Here is an 18,291-nt window from a genome sequence, read left to right as displayed (position 1 = left end):
CCTAAAGCAAAATGCTGAGAGGTAGAAAAAAAAGTAAAAAGATTTAGAAAAGAATTAAAGGAGTCAAACTAAGAAAGTTGTCTACAATTCTTATATATGGAATAAAATTACAATTACAGTTAAATATTAAAATTTTGGGATGAACTATTGTAAAGAATTTGAGATAATAAAAAATAAACCAATTCCTTTGATGCTGCGAACCAATAGTTAAAAATTTGAATTGATTAATTAATTAGCAAAAGAATCCAATTTTATTCTTTTTCAAATTCCTCACATTAGTAAATTTTTCAAATCGAAGAAACTATATGAATTTGTTAAATAAGTAAAATATTAGTGGCGGACGAAATTAGAAATAAAAAAAATTATGGATAATGTTAAATGTCAAATGGGCAAAATGCAAATTTAAAATAACAAGCATGAAATGATCAATTGTCATTATAGTTATTACAGTTATTCTAACAAATGAAAATTATCAATATTATTTTAAATATTAAGTTATTTCACTGCTAAATAAGCATGAATTAGCGACAGAAAGTTAAATAGTAAAAGTCGTCGCTAATTCTATTTACCGAAGGATTAGCAATGAATTATTAAAAAAAATATTAGCTACAAGTCCTCTAGCCACAGATTAATGACGGAGTTTGTAATTAAGTATGCTTTTTTCTTTTATAATGTTTGTTGTCAAATGAGTTACGCGCTTTACGCCAGAACTGGTTGACACAAAAGTATTTAGTCACATGCTCATAGGCCGTAACCTTGATGTATTAGTAAATGGGTGAAAATCATTTACACCCCCTAACTTTGTTTTGAAAATCAAACTCCTCCCTCAATTTTGAACAATAGGCATTCTCCCTCCTTTATCCTATTCAAGGACTACTTCACCCTTATATTTTTTCAATCGTCCATTTATGTAATACATTTTTATATTATATATAATATTTATTTATTTAATCTAGGTATTTATAGATTCTTATTTTAAGTTTATTAACATTTTAAGTAGAATGATACTTTTATGAATTTATAACAAAATATAATGCTATTCTTTATGATTGTTATTTCAATATTATATGCAGTGAGTATGTATATATGTATGTATATGCATGTGTATATATTTAAATTTCACTTCTCTCTAATTCTCTATTGTTTATATAAATAAACAGTTTTAGTTGTCTCTAATGGCACATTTCTTAAATCATAATAAAATTCATTTACAGTATAAATAAATAAATTTTAAAAATTTGCCCCTATTTTTTTTAATTGTTTTTGCATTACCTACATAGAAATATATTTATAAAGTTATTATGACCAGTTATTTTTCACTTGTATAAATAAATATTAAAGTTTTGATTATTTTTAATAAAATTATTTTTTGTTTATTCTACTAATTTAATCTATTATAGAACATTAGTAACTTACATACTCAATTAGTATTTCTCACTTTTTACTTCGCCTAGAAGATAATATTAAGTTTTTATAAGAAATTTGTTACATAAATTAAAAAAATGAAAAATAACATGATTTTAAAGAAGTAAAAAAATAAAATAAAAGTTAATAATCTAAGGACAAAGTAAGCATTTTAAAAAGTCAGTTAGGTTAAAGTGGGGAGAATGTCTATTGTTCAAAATTGAGGGGGAGTTTGATTTTTAAAGCAAAGTTAGAGGGTGTAAATGATTTTTCACCCTTAGTAAATTTGTTCAAATATTATAAATAAAAATTTTAAAAAAATTAAAAAAAAAAAAACAAGTCAAATTTCGAGTTAGGCCTCTCTTTATATTGGGATTCTCAAAGGAGGAACTAGGAAGGAAGGTTTCTTAACCTAAAAGTTATTCCCATTTAATTTCAAATTGTCTGAAATCAAAGATTCATTTCTTTGAAGCTAGCATATATACACACAGTATACTGTACCATTTAGTTTGCCTAACTTTCTTTTTTGACAATTGTTTTTATTTATTATATATATATATAAAATCTTTCTTTCTTTTTAAATTACTTATTTAGTTATTCTATATCTCCTCCTAATTATACTCAATGAGAAAAATCATTAGTAAACATCGAATCTATATCTATATATATATATTATAAAGCTAGGCATAGACAAGGTGATGTGGCACCTCTCTATGACCACCATTCCTATTTTTCTTTTTTCTCCTTTTTTTTGCTGTTGACATTTTTCTCTATTTTCCCCTTATTTTGTAATTAAAGTCTATCCTATTTATTAAGTTTCATTAACAACCATAATCTTTCATTGTATTTTAATTACTTAATTATAATTTACACTAATGGAATTGAAAAGCCGTCGGCTTTCAAGTTCTCAATCGTTCCTTCTTCCCTCCATCACCAAAATTAAGGCTATTTGTTTTACTATATATTGTTTGGACTCCCATATATTCTTCATGTTTTTTTTTTCAAAGAACTTCTATACACCTAAAATGCCACTATTATATCTCTACAGACGGTGATGATGCATTGAACTGAGAGATGATGCGACGCCAAGTGGGGTGAAGAGGGTGCACGGAATTGCTAAAGAAGAGACGTTAGTCACGGCGTTTGGATGTTTGGCCCTTCATTATTCTTTATGGTGTTCACTGTCTAGTTTGTTGATACAAGCATTTTGTCCATCACATTAATGTCAAAATACTCTGAATACATATCTCACAATCTAAATGGAGGACTTATATTAGGCAAAGCTTGAGAAATCTTCCTGTTGCATTTTCTATATTCGTAGAATTTTTTCTGCTGTTTTCTAATTATTTATTCGTAGTAAATCAAGCAAAGCTTTAAACAATTAGTTGTTACTATTAGAAAACATGAAATTAGCTACAGAATTTTTCGGGTAATCCTCATTTAATTTGTCGCTAAATAACTGCTAATTAATTGAATCCGTTGCTAATCTATCACTAATCTATCACTAAATGAGATTAGCAAGTGAAAAGACAATAATAAGTTTTTCAATATAGTCCACATTCTCTTGGCCATACTAGAAGAAAGTTTTGACTCTCACCTAATTAAATTCTAACACAATTTCCACGAAAACACTCAAGAGATTGATTTTTATTTTTTTTTGCAAGATAGAATATTGGATATGTGGCCTAATGACGATGGAAATGACAAAAAATAATGGAAAGATGAGTTCATGCAGACATGTAGTACTGTGTTTTAATTAACGTTGTAAAAACAAAGGGCAAGAAGCTGCTGGTTTTTCTCATGCAGTTGGTTAGGTTTTCGGGGGCTGCTAGTTTTAATTGCAATTTTAATTTCAAGGGGCGTTATGTAGGGGTTTTAAGGTGTGTTGATTTTCTGGTGGTTATTAGGTCAGGTTGTTAATGTCTCTTAATTAGCTAAAGGCGGTATCTAGAAGACTAGAAGTGAACATGCGTTATGTTGGGGTAATTTGGTTCTTTTTGCTTTCGTTGGGTCGTTTAGGTTCCGGACTCTGTAATTTGTGACATTCTACTATAGTTCATAGTAGTTGTTTATAAATAAAAAGGAAAAAGGGTCAAAAATGCTCCTTTATTTTAGGAAAAGGACTAAAAATATTTTCCATTACATATTTAGGTTAAAAATACCCTTTCCGTCATTAAAGTTTTTAAATATATTCATGTCTTAATGGAGGTCCCCAGCATAACTCGATTTCATTTTTAAACCAGCTCCATTTAAACCCTACACAACTACATAAAAAAAGCATATGCGACCAACTTGTTCCCGAGCATTACATCTGGAGCCACTAGGCACAAAAGCGGGTAACCCATATGGGTTTTTATTTAGTTGAGCCGGGTTTAAATGGAGCGAGTTCAAAAATGAATCGGATTATGTTGGAAATTTCCGTTAAGATAGGGGTATAATTAAGAACTTTAATGATGGAAGGGGTATTTTTGACCCAAAATTGTAATAAAAGATTTTTTTAGCTCCTTTTCCAAAATAGAGGGGTATTTTTTACCCTTTTCCCAATAAAAAACCAAGTTATAAGGGTGAAAATGATCAAACATATATAGTAAGTCTAGCATGCAGTGAAACCAAGTATATTTCCAAAAATGAAAGGTTGTACTTTTAACTTATATAGGAAGGAATGTAATTATTTAGAAAAAATTCTTTCAATTGTCACAAAGGGTGATATATTGATTGATAAAGATTCTACCAAAGAAATTCCACAGATTTCCCACAACTCCGTAAACAAACTTCCCGTATGCTCTCTCGGTGCCGTAAGAAGTGTCATCTTAGTTAAAAACATGCATATTAAGAAATTAATAATGCAATATAAAGTTTACTAAAGTACCCTTATATAATAAAAATAAATTATTTTTTCCTCTTGATTAGATCATGCATAAGTATTAATCCTTTTGACATTGAAAATCCAACAATACTAAGTAACTATGTCGCTTTTTCAATCATCATTTTAGATGTTACTTTAACTTTTAAGGTTTTGTTTAAGGGTAGAGTTGGAAAAAACCAGTCAGTTTATGTCTTGATTTCCTAAGATGACACTTGTTATGAGACAAAATATTTTGGCTTAAATGAGACACTTATCATGGGACAGACAGAGTATTTCTTTGGAGCCTTATAATTGGGAAGCTAAAGTTATTAGCCAGCTAAGAATCAGAGGTGAGTTTGGGAAATTGAAACTTAATTCTACTTCTAGCTAAAGTATCGACACTCAAAAAGGGTGCTGGATTTGCAAACCAAGGGAAAATCATTTAAACTTTCTACAAATTATGGTTGGTTTCAGTAGCATGTCAATTGGCAAGTACTCCGTATTCTACTTCTGCGAACTTTGTTACTCCCTCTGTCTCATAATAAGTGTCAACTTAGCTCAAAACACGCATATTAAGAAATTAGTGATGTCATGTAAAGATTACTAAATTACCCATATATAATAAAAATAAATTACTTTTTCCTCTTGATTAGAGTATGCAAAAGTAATAATTCTTTTTGACATTGTGAATCCAATAATACCAAGTTATTATGTGATTTTTCCAATCATCATTTAGATGTTGTTACTTTAACTTGTCATTTTTTGTCCGAGGGTAAAGGTGGAAAAAACTAGTCAATTTATGCTTTGATTTCCCAAGGTAACACTTATTATGGGGCAAATTCTTTTGATTAAGGTGACACTTATTATGAGACGGAGGGAGTATATGTTTATTTGCTAAAAAAAATATCCCTAGCTAGAGAATAAGTTACCCTTTTGAGTAATTTGTAAACTATAAGTTAAAAGAATACGACGTTTCTCCTTGTACAGTCATGTTAAAAACCCAAAGTGTATGGACACACGTTAATCATTTTAATTGTGATCAGTAGAAGTTAATTTTACTCGTTTAATCTCTCACCTTTTAATTGGAGGAATGACTAATTTTGTGCGCGTCTGTGAACTTGAAAGAATACGACGACATTGTGAAGTAAGATTTTAACATTTCAAAACAAATGTCAACGTTGACAGAAGCTCTTTTGTCCATTTTACTTAAGTCTGCCAAAACGGCTTTCTTGTCATGAACTAATTAAGAATTGAAATGACTTATAATTGAGATTAGTTAATGAAAAATAACCATTAAAGGTATATATATAGTCCAAAATGGGGTGAAAAATTCTGTGGGCGTTTAACCAATGCAACAAAGTATTTGTGTTTAAACAAAGCAAAGTTCTTGAATACTAATTGCTAAAATTTTGAAATTTCTTCTTACTACTAAATTTACGTTGATCACATATATGATATCTCTAAATAAAATTATATTTTCGACTTGCAAGTAAAATTTCCAATTCCATTAACCAAGCTATTGAGTATTTTGAGACAATACCGGTGTTTTAAAAGGCAGTTTGAAAACTCTCCCCGAGGCTCTCCCTAGGGCGAGGCGCTGGCAAAACGCCTCAAGGCTCACGTTCGGGGCTTAGTTCCTATGAGGCTTATGCCCTAAGCGCTTGACTGTACGCCCTAAACCTGCCTAACGCTCAACGCTCGGGGCTCGCCTAACAGTTCTTACACAAATTATATGTTAAATTCCTTAATTAAAATCGTTGACCCTCATAATTCTTTAACAAATGAATGATACTTTATAGTTTTTCATCTATACAAATAAGAAGATTGGGTGTAACTCAAACAACAAGTCGTAGTATTGCATATTTACTATTTGAGAACATTGTGAGGGTGAATATCACTTAATATTTCTTTTAAAAATACCATAACCGATTTGTACATTTTCACTTGTCATTGGCCTTTTATCCTACGTATCAAATTTATCATATTTTGTTATTTCGCTTTATCATATTTTATTATTTCGCTATTTGAAAGTAATTTTAGTTTTATTCATGAAGGAGTTACGTTTTAATTATAATATTGATAAAATTTATTGATATAAAATGAACAGTATGATAGTAATATTGTTTTAAGAAACCGTGATTTTTTCATTGTTTGAAAGTTAAGATGTTAGAGTTGATATGTAATCCATAATAGTTTTTATTTCATTGTATTATTTATACTTATAAAATTATGTTATATATAATTACAAGTTATAAGCAAGGGTGGCTAGAGGGTGAGGCTAGTAAAGCTTCTGCTTTAGGCCCCAAAAGATTTTACCGATGAATTTTATGATTTAAATTTCTCTTTGATAATATTGAAGATTGTAAAAAGAAGTATAATATATATATATATATATATATATATATATATATATATATATATATATATATAACAAAAGAAAGAAAAACACTATCTATGTAGTAAGAGCAATATTCTAAAACTTTGAACTAAACTACTCAAATCTTCATATTATTAAATAAAGTTTTTACAGTAACATCTTAGGTAATATCTTTAAAATACATGGTTAATATCTTATTGACTTTAATTGATCCTCACTAATATAAATACTAATGTTACTATATGAAGTGAAAGACAACAAGTATGAAAAATAAAAAAAGGCAATACTAATTTTTTTTAATGTAATTTTACCTATTTATAAATATTTATTTTATGAAATATAAAAAATTAAATACCCTGCCTTAGGCCCTCGCCTTTTAAGACACTGGACAATACTAGCTGTCATCTAAATTAGGATCATAACCTGAGGTCTTGATTAGAAATTTGAAATGGCTATGAGTGCAAATTAAAGTCTTTAGTTAGGTAATCCCAAGAACTTAAAAGGAAATAGGAGTCTTTCCATGCAAAATATATATATATATATATATATATATATATATATATATATATATATATATATATATATATATATATATATTTTTGGCACAGTTAAATGTATATTTCCCAAATAAATTTTCTATTCGTGAGACAAATTTACATATTTGACTTTGATCAAAGGAAACGGATCACAGGCAGTTCAAGACATACCGGAAGCTTATCAAACAAGTGCCCCAAAAAAGCAACCCTCAGCCTCCGGCAGCACCTCCGGCTGCTGCAGCTCCGGCGGCACCTCCGGCTGCTCCGATTTCTGGTCGAGTTTCCATGATTAAACAAATAGAAGAATGGGTGATTGAGCAAAAAACAGTGACCGTGGAAAGTCTTAAGGATGTTCAAGTTTTAGCCCAGATTTCAGATAAATGTGGTGGGTTTGAAGGAAGAGTAAAGATACAGAACTCGAAGACAGAAGTTAGAAAGGATATTGTTGAGGCCTTGCTATCAAAAGATTTTAAATTTTCTAAGTAGGTGTTTTCTTGTTTAGTTATATGAATGAAAGTCGTGATTTAGTTTAAAAGGAAAGGGAATTAGTTTTGTTTAAATTTCCCTTATATGGAGTATAATGTTGTTGTTAAGAATGGAAGTTGTAATGAGAAACATTCCACTAAATAAAAAGGTGTTTTGTCTCTTCTTTTCCAATTGATGTTTTTATCTTTGAATTTTTTTTATTTCCAATTGATGCTCCACTTTGATGCAGCTTTACTTTGTTACATACAGCCTTTATATGGCAATGCTTGCTTCACCTTCCATAACTGAATGTTCTCTATTTCTTATTGCTTGGGCTTAATTTGTTTATGGTGTTAATGCGCTGAAGATTTGGGACATGCAGAAATGGTAATTTTCATTTGGATGTCTGTATAAATTGTTTTGAGGATTATGCTTCTGCCTGTTTTCCTTAGTATTTACTTGCTCTATCATCCACATGGCATGTTTTTGAGGCTTATCTTTGTGGACATTGTTCTAATTACTATTGATTGGGGCTATAACTAGATGGTTGCTTAGTTAAAGCGGAGTCTTTAACCCTGTAGCAAGCATAGAATTCATTGAACCGTGCAATGTAGTGCTGCAGTGTCATGGAACTGAAGTGTGTCTTCAACGTGTTTTGAGGGATTGTCTGGAGGCTGGTGCGAGGCTCGCCAACCCAGGTTGGCTTCAGCCTTGTATTCTTTAGTTAACTGGAGAATTGGTCTCTTTAGTTTGAGAACTGTGAAGATTCATTTGTCTGTACATCATTCTATAGTTTCATTGCATTGACTTGTCAAATCTTTAGCTACGAGGCCAGATTACACTGCAACAGTCACCTTTTTCTGTGCAGCCATAAAGGAGATGAGAGTCTTTCTGTTCAACTCACCTCTTTTTATGTTCTCTTTTTTACTAGGCGAGTTCACTCTTCCGGACTTCTTAAATGGTCGCTTGGATCTCTCTCAAGCTGAGAATGTGGGCAAGTTAATATCGGCCAAGTCAGTGGCTGCTGCAGATGCTGCCTTGGCAGGAATCGAGGTGATCAGCTGTGTAAAATCACTTTTTTATTACAAGGGTTATTGACCCTTCTATACATCAATAAAGCACAAATTCAGAAATTATGTTTTTGCCTTCTTTCTGAGTGCTGGGAAATTATGTTGAATGATGTGTTCTTTTTGTCAGGGTGGTTTTTCTTCTTTGGTCAAATCACTAAGAACTCAATGTGTGGAGTTGCTAACTGAAATTGAGACTCGTCTTGACTTCAACGACGAGATGCCACCCCTTGATCTGAATCTTATTATGGACAAAATATATGGGATGCTGCATGATCTGGATAATGCAGTGGAAGCTGCCAATTATGACAAGCTTCTGCAGTCAGGACTTCAGGTTTTATATTGCACTAAGACTAACCATATTCTTATACAAGGCTAGTGGATGTTGTCTCTCAGAACAATGTATTAACCTAAAAAGGAGGAAAACACAAAGGATACATGCCTTAAATTTGTCATGAATTTGAGAATGGGTGAAGGCACATCTAGCTGTTTAGCTGGCCTGCCAAAGAATGGCCTTTTTAATTTTTCCCTGCTTTCCTAATAATTAAAATAAGATAACATGATTTTTAATGAATATCTTGCAGATTGCTATTATGGTCGACCAAATGTTGGGAAATCAAGCCTTCTTAATGCATGGAGCAAAATATGTTCCAACAATATACCCATCATTTACCATCTCATACTTGTACTTGATTATTTTTCTGCATAGTTATCGCACTATATTTTTTAAGTCTTAACAGTGGCATAGACTTTTAAATCAGCAACTAAATCTGAAACAAAATGTTGACCAGTAAATAGAAACCCCACCTGTAACTGGAAACATATACTAAGAAGTTTCCTGCAATTGCCAGCTCCCAGTTCTTATAATTTGTGTAGGATATGACTTGGACCGTTATAGCTCTACTTGAGACATTTCCAGGGATCCATTGAAGAACTCTTTCATCACTTTGCTTCTTATTGCTATAGACCATTTATTCCTTTTTGTATAGAAAGTATATATAGTGGCTGAATCTCTAGTTTCACAATTTAAACTCTATACATTTAGCCAGCAATAGGTTGTGCTATATTCAGTTGATAGTTGATCACGGTGAATTTCTCTATAAGCCACAGTTCAGAACTACTTCCCAAACCTACAACCATAAGACAGTTAAAAGAATAACAATGAGCCATTTCAATCCCCTAATTTATAATTGTCCACCTTAAATTGTCGCATAATATGAAATAACTTGTGCTCTTAGGAGTGCAAGTCATTTTCCTCTACAAGTATTGCAACTCTTGCTGTGTTCCACTTGCTTCTACGAACATATAAACATGATTGTCAATCTTTACTCTATCAACACCCTACCACTACTAGTATCAAGACCAAAAAAATTATATAAAACGTTTTTCATGACTAATATTTTCCTAAAAGATTAAGTACACTCCCCTATTCTTTAGAATCTCTCTAGTTTGAACTGTCTGCTTCCTGTTTTACTATCTTACTGACAACTATTTCTAATCAAGTGCCTTATATTAGCATGCAGACTGATAGAGCAATAGTTACAAATATTGCTGGCACCACACGGGATGTTGTAGAAGCCAATGTTTCTGTTCGTGGTGTTCCTGTTACACTTCTTGATAAGCAGGAATCAAGGAGACTGATGATGTTGTGGAATAAATTGGTAAGACCTTTCTATTTGCCAAGTTTATATCTTGTCCAATGTTTACTACTGAAGCTTGCCATTTTCTTATCTGCTGAAATTTTGGTCATTAAATAGATAAAAAATTTATTGAATCAGATTCATTTTTTATTGAACCAGACTCTATTTATCCTTCAAAAGCAATTTATCAGCTCCTTATACACAGATTAATTTTTCCTGAAAAAATATGTTTTTTTTTTTTTGGTTGCATTTGGGGTCTATTTCAGAGTCCGATGGCTCAATACTTCTTATAACTTTCAAGTGTATTTCTGTCATTCCGGAGTCTAACTTGCAAAATTAAAGAATTTAGATCGGTAACATAACTTCATTTTTAGAGTTTGCATGATTGTGTCTCCAAAGAATTGCAGATGTCAGTTAATTATTGAAGATTTCCAAACTGTAGCACTCTGTTATCATCGCTCCTCACATAAACATTCTTCTGTTGAATCTCCAGTCAAAGTTCTTGGTGAATGTAGTTGCCACCCAATGATGGTTACTTATTATGGTACCTCAACACTGTTCTACCAACAACACCAACAACAACATACCCAGTGTAATCCCACAAGTGGGCTCTGGGGAAGGTAGTGTGTACGCAGACCTTACCCCTACTTTGGGAGGTAGAGAGACTGTTTCCGATTGAACCCAATTAAAGATATTGATCCCTAATATCTTTTTCTTATGTAGATGAAATTTGAGATGAACTACCTGTGTTGAGTTTCTATTTATCTGATTCTCTTAGCATTCTGTTCACAGGTGTGGAAAGATCTGAAGCTGTTGCAAAAAATGCTGATGTCGTAATAATGACCATAAGTGCAGCAGAGGGGTGGACTCTAGAAGATACAAAGCTCCTTGAGAGAATCCAAAGGAATCAGGTTTATAAGCTATTCCATTCATGTTATTGATAACTTTGAATATGAAATACTGAAATAGTATCTGTAAAAAGTACTTGTTTCTTCCCCGATCTACGAACTTCTTTGATCTGATATTCGTTAAGTTGAACAAAAATATTCTTTGCTTTACTTTGTCTTGTTATCGATGATTTCCATTAATATGAGTTTGTCAAATTAAGTCTAGTATTTTTTTTTTTCAACTGCTGGAATGTGCTTTATATTATGCAGCCAATAAAGATCGAAAGTTATCATCTGTAAGCTGGAGACTAGTAGTTCCTTCTTAAACTAAAAGAGTCACCTAAAGAGGGGACATGGAGAATGAGAGTCGGTACAGTTAAAGAAAGTTGCCCAGTTTGGTATTTGAGTTACTGGAAGCTGGTATTGCATTTTGAAGTTTCAGTCTATTATAAGAAAATACTGAAACAGGCCCATATGGAGGTATTGTGTTATGTTTGAAATATTATTGAATAACAAAATAAATAAGAAATGGAATTGAGAGGATATTAAGGAAGATTATGTGGTCTTTTTCGAATTATAGGAGGTCTGCTGGAGAAGGGGAGATAGAGGAGCTGAAAGGATAAGGTTTCTTTTAGCTCCCCAAGAACAGTTTAGTGCTCATAACAAATTTCCGTGGTCCTTTATATGCTAGTTCTTCATATCCTACAAGTTTCAGTTCTGTCCCCAACTCCCTATATCTGAAATAAGGGCCCATGCAAATGAGGCACCTCTCCGTGTATTTGATCCAACTTGGGCCCCAGTCAGTGTAAGATTGACCCAAGGCTATTTAAAGAATCTATGTTTACTTATATCACATGCAATATAAGTTTTAGTAGCAGAAGCATGTTGATAAGCTTCTTCTTGTTGATTTAACATTTGCTTCTTTGAAGTAAGAAATTTGTGATTTATGTAAAGGTCATTGTCTATAGAACTCCATCTTTTTTTATAAAACAGAATGACATGGAAAACTGTACTCTTTCTCCCTTATGTTGGAACTTATGGGAGAAAGTCTATGTAATGACTTAGCTTCCATGTTCCATTACCGTTAGAGAGCTGCAGTTGATTCTTGTTTCTGCAGCTCTGTTATTTTTTTTTGTAGTATTAGGAGAAACATTTGACATTAAGTTTATTTCTATAGTTTCAGACTGCATTGGGATATAGCTCTCCACTGATTCTGGTAATCAACAAAATAGACTGTGCTACGTCCGATACTTATGAATGGGTTAATACATGCGGCGTCTCCTTCAACAAGCACATTCCAACATGTGCTGTCAACCATTCGGTATGGATTCAAAGTAATCTCTCACGCGGGTGCAGGGAGTCCTGCTGGTCAAGGGATTCAAGAACTTGAGGCAGCAATAATAGAAATTATGGGTCTCAATACGATCCCTGTCGGTGGTCGCAGATGGACAGTCAACCAGGTTAGGTTCCTGATCTTCTTTTTCTCTCAGAATGCATAAGGTAGATCCGCGTAGTGACATTGTTTACATAGATTTGTCCTCATAAAAGGGGAAAGACAATGGCTTAATTCTCTGTAAAAGGAAAGAGGAGAATACTGATTTATTGCTAGATAGCTCTGATGTAAATCTGCTTAGGAATTTTGGACCTTCTGTCAGGAGTGAAATCATGAAAAATAAAAAAAAATAAAAAGTAGTAAAATAATCTCCAGACTTGCTCCTTGAAACGAAATCAAGTTGTTCTCATTCCCTTCCTGTAATAATAATCTACTCTCTAGATTTTATTGTTAGGATTTAAATCCCAAATCCGACCTTTGTAAGCAGGTTCCCAGGAAAGATTGGAGGGTCACAGCTGGACCACTTAAATACCAACCTCCTTAGACAGAACCTACTTACGCCGTGATGTAAGCGAAGAATAAATAGCACACACAGATTTATAGTGGTTCACCCTCAATGTGAGAGCTACGTCCACGTTGCTGCTGCAGATCTTTTTAAGAAGAAATATTACAAGTGTTTACAACACTCAACCTCACAACCCCAATCCCAATTACACTCAAGAATTTTACCACAGAAAATTCTCTCAAAGACCTTCTCTTACTTAGGCCTTTCACCAAGAGTATTTCTCTTAGATTTTTTCTCTCTTGGGATGTGTATAGCAAATGATCTTAATGATATCTTACAAATGAACCATAAGCTACCTATTTATAGGAATGAATTTCCTATGATGAGGTAAGCGCTTATATCACGACTATTATGAGGTAAGCGCTTACATCACGACTATGTGAACAAAAGAATTGACTTGTTTGGCCAATTCCACACCTAACAAATCTCCCACTTGAAGACTAATTTTAATTTGTCTTCACACTTTGATCGATGCAGCAGCTCTTTCCTACTTTCATACTTCGTGCAGGCCAACTGAAGTTGAGCATAGCTTCAGTTTGTCTATCGTCACTGCCTTTGTCAGCATGTCTGCTGGATTCTGACTCCCTGCGATCTTCTCAAGCACCAGCGCTCCATCTTCCAAAGCTGATCTAATGAAATGGTACCGGAGTTGTATGTGCTTCGTTCGAGCATGGTAAACCGGGTTCTTTGCCAAATGAATGGCGCTTTGGCTATCACAATATAGCACACTTCCCTCGTGGTCCTGATCCAATTCCCGCAGAAAAAATTGTAGCCACATCATTTCCTTTGTGGCCTCCGTCACAGCAACGTACTCAGCCTCACAACTAGAGAGAGCTACTATCTTTTGCAACTTGGAAACCCAAGAGATTGCAGTACCTCCGAAGGTGTAAACATACCCGGATGTGCTCTTTCTGCTATCAATATCACCACCGTTGTCAGCATCAACATACCCTTGCAATCCTGTTTTTGATTTTTGGAAATACAGAGCTGAACTCGAGCTGCCTTTCAGATATCTAAATATCCACTTCACAGCCTCCCAGTGTTGCTTTCCTGGATTGCTCATAAATCGGCTGACAACTCCCACTGCATGTGCAATGTCTAGCCTTGTACATATCATTGCATACATAAGACTACCGATTGCAGATGCATAAGGTATCTTGTCCATCTGCTTCTTCTCATCCTCGGTTGTCGGCGACTGATCCTTTGACAACCGAAAGTGTCCAGCCAAGGGAGTGCTAATTGGCTTGGCATCATGCATGTTAAACCTTTTGATAACTTTCCTCACATATTCTTCTTGTGAAAGTTTGATGCCCTCCTTGCTTCGGTCGATTCTCATCCCAAGGATTTGCTTTGCAGCTCCCAAATCCTTCATTGCAAACTCTTCCGATAACCCCTTTTTCAACCGATCAATCTCCTGTAGGTTTGCTCCTACGATTAACATGTCGTCGACATAGAGTAGCAATATCATGTACGAGTCTTCAAATTTTTTGAAGTAACAACAGTGATTTGCCTCGCACCTTGAAAAATCAGCTTTCTTCATAAAGCTGTCAAACTTTAAATACCACTGTCTTGGAGCCTGTTTTAGTCCGTACAGACTCTTTTGAAGTTTGCACACCAGATTCTCCTTTCCTTTGATTTTGAATCCCTCCGGCTGTCGCATGTAGATTTCCTCGTCTAGATCACCGTGAAGAAATGCAGTTTTCACGTCCATCTGTTGCAGATGTATATTTTCCTTTGCTACCAGCCCAAGAACAGTTCTGATAGTCACCATCTTGACTACGGGAGAGAAGATCTCCGTATAGTCAATGCCTTCTTTCTGTTGAAATCCCTTTGCAACCAGCCTTGCTTTATAACGCTTGCTTCCATTGGGTTCTTCCTTTATCCGATAAACCCATTTGTTTTGCAATGCCTTTTTATCCTTTGGCAACTCGGATAATTCCCATGTATGATTTGCCGATAGTGAATCCATTTCATCCTTCATTGCCAGCTCCCACTTAGTCGATTCATCGACTTGCATTGCTTCTTCATAACATTCCGGCTCCCCTCTATCAGTGAGTAGAATGTAGTTGAGGGATGGAGAGTACCTGTGAAGCGGCTTCCTGATCCTGGATGATCTACGCAGCTCTGTGATTGGCGTCTGTTCATTTGTTTCAGAATCAGCACTTTCATCAGCACCTTCTCGGATTGTTTGTTCCTCTGCCTCGGTTGTACCTGGCTGCGGCTCAGGTGCCGGAAAGTCCCTCAAATCGACTATTTCCGATTCCTTGTCCTGACATTCTGAATTCTTTTGCAGCTTGTCTTTGTACAGTACCTCTTCGTTTAAGACAACATTCCTGCTTCGGATGATCTTCCGATTTTGTTCATCCCAAAATCGGTACCCAAGCTCGGTGTCACCATAGCCAATAAAGTAACACTTCTTTGATTTTGGATCAAGCTTGCTTCTAGCCGTATCATCATTATGAACATATGATAAGCAACCGAACACTTTCAGAAATGAAAGATTTACCTTCTTGCCACTCCAGACTTCTTCTGGAATTCTGAAATCCAAGGGAACTGACGGTCCTCGGTTAATTAAGAAGGTCGCGGTATTGACTGCATCTGCCCAGAATGTCTTGGGCAGTCCAGAGTGTATTCTCATACTCCGAGCACGCTCGTTCAACGTTCGGTTCATTCTTTCGGCTACTCCATTCTGTTGCGGCGTTCCAGGAATAGTCTTCATCATCTTGATCCCATTATCAGCACAGTACCGTTTGAAATCACCATCAGTGTATTCTCCGCCGTTGTCGGACCTCAAACACTTCAACTTGAGGTTTGTTTCATTCTCGACCATGGATTTCCATCTTTTGAATACACTAAACACATCGGATTTATTTTTCATAAAATAAACCCATACCTTCCTGATTGAATCATCAATGAAGGTCATGTAGTAGTGTGATCCTCCAAGGGAGGGTACAGTGGTAGGTCCCCACACGTCTGTGTGCACCAATTCCAGCTTTTCGACCTTCAACTCTCTGCCTGCACTTGAGAAGCTTACTCGCTTTTGTTTTCCGAGAATGCAGCTCTCACACGTATGAAGGTCCACCGTCTTCAGCTCCGAAATTAAGCCATTTGTCACCAACAGCTTCATCCCCTTCTGGCTGATATGCCCAAGCCGACAATGCCACAAATCTGTCTTCTTTGTATTGTCAACCACAGCAACAATATCACGACAGCTATCCGTCATGTAGAGAGTGCCAATCTTCTTTCCTCGGCCAACTACCATAGCACCTTTCGCCACCTTCCAAGACCCATTACCAAAGTTGAGATCATATCCCTCATCATCAAGCTGACCTACTGAAATCAGGTTTCGCATCAGCTTTGGAACATGTCTAACTTTTGTAATCTTCCACGAGGATCCATTTGACATCTTCAAATTAATGTCTCCCGTGCCAACAACGTCTAGCGGCTCTCCATCGGCTAAATAAACTTTGCCGAGATTCCCAGCCACGTAGTTTGTCATTATATCATGATGTGGGGTGGTATGAAAGGACGCTCCTGAGTCAAGCACCCAAGAGTCTATCGGGCTGTCAACCGATAGTAACAACGCATCGCCAATGTCTTCCGTAGCAGCGTTGATTCCAGCCCCCTTGTTGTCCTCCTTCTTTGGCGCCCTGCAGTTCTTCTTGAAGTGACCTGGTTTTCCACAGTTCCAACACTCATGTGTTCGTCCTGGTCTGGATTGACCCCTGCCATTCCTTGACTTCGATCTGCCCCTATTTCGGTTGTAGTTTCTGTCATAATTTCTGCTTCTGTTTTCAACATTAAAAGCAGAACTCGTCGATGCCTCTCCCGAATCTGTCCTGCGCACCTCCTCAGCAAGGATACGATCCCTAACATCGTTGAACTTTAGTTTGTCACTGCCGACAGAATTACTAACCGCTGCTCTCATTGGCTCCCAACTATTTGGTAGGGATGCCAACAAAATTAGAGCTTGTACTTCATCATCGAAATCAATTTTTACCGATGACAATTGATTTACAATGGTATTGAATTCATTTATGTGTGCAGCAACATGAGCATTTTCCATCATCTTTAGATGAAATAGTTTCTTCATGAGAAATACCTTATTATTTGCCGAAGGTTTCTCATACATGTCAGACAATACCTTCATCATATCTGCAGTGGTCTTCTCCTTTGCCACATTGTGAGCAACGTTCTTTGACAGCGTCAGCCGAATGACTCCCAGAACTTGTCTGTCGAGGAGATTCCAATCTGCTTGCTTCATCTCCTCTGATTTCGGACTCAGAGGTTCATGAGGCTTTCTGCCATATAAATAATCTTCAATTTGCATTCTCCAGAACGCAAAGTCTGTACCATCGAATTTACCGATGCCGTGCGTCGTACCATCTTCGCCTCCCATCGTTTCTAAATCACAACACAACCTGTTGCTCTGATACCAGTTGTTAGGATTTAAATCCCAAATCCGACCTTTGTAAGTAGGTTCCCAGGAAAGATTGGAGGGTCACAGCTGGACCACTTAAATACCAACCTCCTTAGACAGAACCTACTTACGCCGTGATGTAAGCGAAGAATAAATAGCACACACAGATTTATAGTGGTTTACCCTCAATGTGAGAGCTACGTCCACGTTGCTGCTGCAGATCTTATTAAAGAAGAAATATTACAAGTGTTTACAACACTCAACCTCACAACCCCAATCCCAATTACACTCAAGAATTTTACCACAGAAAATTCTCTCAAAGACCTTCTCTTACTTAGGCCTTTCACTAAGAGTATTTCTCTTAGATTTTTTCTCTCTTGGGATGTGTATAGCAAATGATCTTAATGATATCTTACAAATGAACCATAAGCTACCTATTTATAGGAATGAATTTCCTATGATGAGGTAAGCGCTTATATCACGACTATTATGAGGTAAGCGCTTACATCACGACTATGTGAACAAAAGAATTGACTTGTTTGGCCAATTCCACACCTAACATTTATACCCAAAAAGGACCCCGGGCTTCCCTTTCATTCCTTCAGCTTCAGATAGCTGAATCAATGGGCTCATTTCCTTTCTTTCTCTCGTCAACTGGGGGAGCTCCGGCAGGGGGACTTGAGTCTCAGCAGAACCTTCCCTTTTCTTCTCTCTCCTTTCCCTCATCTCCCGGGCCTCAACCGAATTTGCTC

The 18,291-nt window shown here is 35.4% G+C and overlaps 1 pseudogene; it reads left to right on the top strand.

Moving 5' to 3' along the window:
- Nucleotides 1-5,339: 5,339 nt before the first annotated feature.
- The window catches only part of LOC132629001 (uncharacterized), a 24,806-nt pseudogene continuing 11,854 nt past the window's right edge, over nt 5,340-18,291 (top strand).

The sequence above is a fragment of the Lycium barbarum genome, chromosome 2 (assembly GCF_019175385.1).
Source record: "Lycium barbarum isolate Lr01 chromosome 2, ASM1917538v2, whole genome shotgun sequence".
Classification (NCBI taxonomy): Eukaryota; Viridiplantae; Streptophyta; class Magnoliopsida; order Solanales; family Solanaceae; genus Lycium; species Lycium barbarum.
Note: the sequence above shows the minus strand (reverse complement) of the source record. Positions and strands in the feature narration are given on the sequence as shown.